Source organism: Eptatretus burgeri, chromosome 10 (assembly GCF_056783735.1).
Source record: "Eptatretus burgeri isolate ZD-2024b chromosome 10, Ebu_testis_v1, whole genome shotgun sequence".
Lineage (NCBI taxonomy): Eukaryota > Metazoa > Chordata > Myxini > Myxiniformes > Myxinidae > Eptatretus > Eptatretus burgeri.
In genome coordinates, this window is record NC_140970.1 from 27,854,567 (window position 1) to 27,858,877 (window position 4,311).

The 4,311-nt window shown below is 43.8% G+C and overlaps 1 protein-coding gene across 2 annotated transcripts in view; it reads right to left on the reverse strand.

Annotated features, from left to right (window-relative positions):
- Positions 1-229: 229 nt before the first annotated feature.
- Positions 230-4,311, reverse strand: part of UBE2G1 (ubiquitin conjugating enzyme E2 G1) — a 65,397-nt gene continuing 61,315 nt past the window's right edge. For both annotated transcript variants that reach the window (XM_085897568.1, XM_085897570.1), the window contains exon 6: positions 230-465. The gene's annotated coding sequence lies outside the window, so the exon portion shown is untranslated. The remainder of the gene's footprint in view (positions 466-4,311) is intronic.

Here is a 4,311-nt window from a genome sequence, read left to right on the forward strand (position 1 = left end):
TACGGGCTGCACCACCGGAACGTCGGCACAGCCCATAGCAAAACCAACCGATAAATCAAATTGGATGACGAACCTAGAAATCTCGAGAATGATTTTCCTTGAGTTCGCTTCAAGTATTACTTCAGGAATTCTCATCTTCATGGATATAAAGGCTCCGAAGGTGACTGTGCTGGTGTTATCACCAACAAACTAATGTCAACACACGACACCCAAATCAAGTACAAAAATGTGCTTTCCAATTTTTTATTTTATTGAAAAGTTTCATGAGAATTCAAAGCAAAAGCAGAAAAAAATTTAACATACATTATTTAAGATAGTGAAAGGGATGGACGAAGGGGTTAAAATGTCATGACCTTTGCAATGTGCAGGACAAAGGTCAAAATTCACACTGGGTCAAAGGTGGAAAAAAAAGGGCAGGAAGGTTGAGCGTCTGACGTCAAGTGAAGGGAGACGGGAAAAAAAAACCTGCAAGAGATGAGAGTAGAAGTACTGGTTAAGTTGAGCAAACAGCCCCAAACAGGAAATAAACAGAGAATGTTGCAGCCACAAATCAATGATAAGATATTTCTCAAAGAGGTGTAGAGTTTGCATTGTACAAAGTCCACTTTAAATCCAGAGTTCACGTTCAGTCTACTTCAACAAGGACACACACATGCACCCGGCATACAAACAAACTGGCAAGGTAGTTCAAGGTAAATCTCCCCCATTTTGAACTTGCTAAAAATTATAATCCTGGAAGACAAATCCGACCAAAGGAAACCTCAGATCCTTTCACAAAGCCCGAAAACAAGTATACACTCACTCAGAAGAGCCAGAAAACACCATTCTGGCCAACCTCAAGACAATTTCCAAAAGTCACTTACTTCCAAAATCATCATCACACCATTTTAAAGCCTTTTTCCTTGAGCAGGAGTCAGCTTTTTGCAGGCTCCAATCATGGTACCCTTTCTTGTGGCAATGTTTTTACGGCCGGATGCCCTTCCTGACGCCAACCCTTAGTCGCCTTCGACACGCAGGGATAGTTGCCAGTATACTGGTGCTCATTTCACCGACCTTCAGAAGGATGACAGGCTGAATCAACCCCCCTGATGTTAATTCAGTGGCCAGCAGGGCTCGAACTCGGGACCCCGAGGATCCCAAGCCACAACCCTAACCACGAAGCCAACACCAGGCTCCCACTTACTTCCAAAATGTACCCACCCAACTCGCTCCCTGTACCTACACTTCCCTCTCATATCCAACGACTCTTGGACACCGTCTTTCTCACCTGAGATGTTTCTGGCAACTGTCAACTCCGATTCTGCCTGTCTGCACCCACCTGTCTATGATGTGAAAGAGAAAGGCCCAGCAACTCGGCTTCATCCCCAGATTCCAATGACCTTGAAGGGGGTAGTTTCCACAGCAATCTGACCCACGTGTGAGGCAGGAAGGAGCACCAGCCGAGAGGGGAGATTAGTAGATCAAAGCTGTGGATGAAAGCCTTGTAAATAGAAGAATGTTCAGATGTGCTAAGGAAAGACTGCACGATGGAGGATGCCCAATCGTCAGCTGGCTTTGAAGGCCAACTTAGATATATGGTTTGCCAAAGAAAGATCATGGCTGATCGCTAGGCCCAAAGGTATGAGTGACTGAACTTCTTTAAGAGGCTTAAGGAAGTAGACGGGAGGGTTCACTATATCGTCTTTCTTGAAACACAGAGCGAGGGTGTGAGATTGGTTGGGATTGAATGACATATTCCAAGTGTAGGACCAGCTTGTGATTCTATCAAGGTCTGCAGAGAGAAGAGGCTGCTGCTTACCGATTGAAGGATGAGGGATATTACAGCAGAGGGTGGGTCATCAGCAAAGAGATAAGGACTTTCCAGAGAATCAGAAAGATTGTTGATGAATATTAGGAAGAGGACAGGGCCCAAGACAATGCCTCAGGGCACTTCAAGCGTTCTTGTTCCGCTTCTCTTTTGCCCAAGTATTGTCCTTTCTGCCTCTTCAACATTATCCTTTTCCCTCTGTTCGCTTAAAATATATATGTATCTTTCACTCCAAAACACAAACTCATTCTGCCTGCACTTCCTGTAATTCATTCTTCATCTTTCCATTTTCTCAATATTTCCAAACGGAATCTTAATTGAAGGAAATGCTTCTTTCTTTAAAAAATGTTTCACTTCCTGAATTCTCCATCTCATGTTCTTCTTCATCACAATCAATTCCTCCTCCTCTTCACAAGGAATAGTTTACAAACCTGTCTCACCGAAGCACTTAGCCCATCATCCCTCCTCCCATACCTACAGCAACACATTTCTCCATGCCTTCAACAAACATTCCCTCCACCCATCCCATGATTGTCTCCACATGTCCAATTTGGGAATCTTGAGAAGTTCAGTTTACAGATGTTGTCTGCTCAAAACAAATCAAATCCCCTTCACGTCCTTTTATTGTCCTACCCCTCCATATCATTACCATCTCCCCAGATCTGTGACAAGCTCACACCCTCCAACCACACCCGTTCTGTGTGTCCCCCTCTTCAGCATCCCTCCACTTCAGGTCCCATCTTCCTGCCACTCAAAGCTTCCCCCTCGTCCCACCCCCTCAAAGCTGGTTCCCCCGTCCTCCAAACCGACGACTCCATCTACACTCTCTCTCACAGACAATATGGACTAACTTTTAACCATTCATCCCAGCTCTCTCTTCCTCATGTATTGATTTTAATTGTCACCATGTTAATTGGCTGGGTGTTGTACCTCTCTCACCAGCCATGGCACTTCAGCAAAGGACATCTGTGACTCCATGGGACTAACTCAATCTATGAACTTTCCAACTCGGATTTCTCCCGATTGTAAATCTTTCCTTCTGGACTTGGTGACGACTAACTTTCCTGCAAATGTCTCCGGCTCTTCCTCTGCTTCAATTGGCTCATCTGATCATGTGCTTGTTAAAGTCAACATCTCTCTGCCCATTCTCAGTAAGGTGCCTCAACTCTGTTCACTCAGGCAGTTTGGCAAGGACTGTAAGCAGCCATCTCTCTTCAGGACTGGTCTCCCATATCTACTGTCCCTGATGTTAACTCAGCCTGGGAATTCTTCTGTAGAAACACGCTCTCTCATGCAAAAATTCCTACTCACCCAACGATGGATTGAGTGTCTCAATGTCAGACATGAGATCAGGGCAGTCTCTCTGGACATCTCTCGAGCTTTCGATACAGTCTGGCATCACGCTTTACTCTCCAACCTCTCTGTCGATGGCATCCAAGCCCAGCTCCATACATTACGTTACAGGAAACATGCAATCAGGTGTTTTGCACATCCCTCATACGAAAAAGTCACTTGGATTAAACACTGGAACAATCCTCAAAAAATTACATTATCAATTATACTAATTCAGTATTTTTATGGAAGATAATGTATTTTCTATTGAAAATAAAACAAAAACAATCCATCTTACCCCATGTTTTTATGGTCCGTTTCGTTCTCTGTTGGCCACATGTTCAAAGCACATCTGCTTCCTTACCCTTTCATCACAATCATTCCCATCCCTTTCTCACTCATCGTTTATTCTCAAAAAACAACAACAACAACAACAAAAAAATCACTCATTCCTGAACACATTCAATGCAAAACTATTTCTGCTTTCCTCTCATCTCCCTCCTCTGCTCACATTCTGTCAACTCAAATCTTTCAAATGACAATTTAAAAATGTTTAATCTCATTATGCTCTAATTTGCAAACATCTCCCAAACTGTTCCCTCTTCTACCCCTCCTTTGTTTCCTTCCTGGATTGCTCATATCAACACGCCCCCCCTCCATCATGTTCATAATATTTTGAGTATCATTAATCACCCTTCCCTCCATCCCAATTCTGATGTCAGTGTGTCTTGCTGACCTCTGGATCTTGAAAACAATTTATTTTGCAGTGTGTGCTGGATTACGGTGGAAACCCCCATTGCATCACCAATCTTCTCTCGCACACCCGTGGTTCTGCCATACTCATTCCGGCTCCCCTCCCCCTGCCCCCCCCACAAGTCCCACCCTTGCTATTTCCCCAATTCTGTGCCCCCACACCCTGCCAACTCCCTTCCAGCTGCTGCTAACTCCCCTCCAGCTCCCATCTCCAGCTGTATCAAACTTCCAACAAGGCAAATGGCCGCCACTCCAAACTGACGGATGTGACAATCTAGGTTGCTGTTGTTAAACATAACATCATAAATGCTGTTTAAAAAAAGTTTCCATATTAGAATAACAATAAGGTAAAAGGTTGACATCATGTTTTGGTTACTAAAAGAGCTATTTATATTCTTTATACTTAAAAAAATATATTT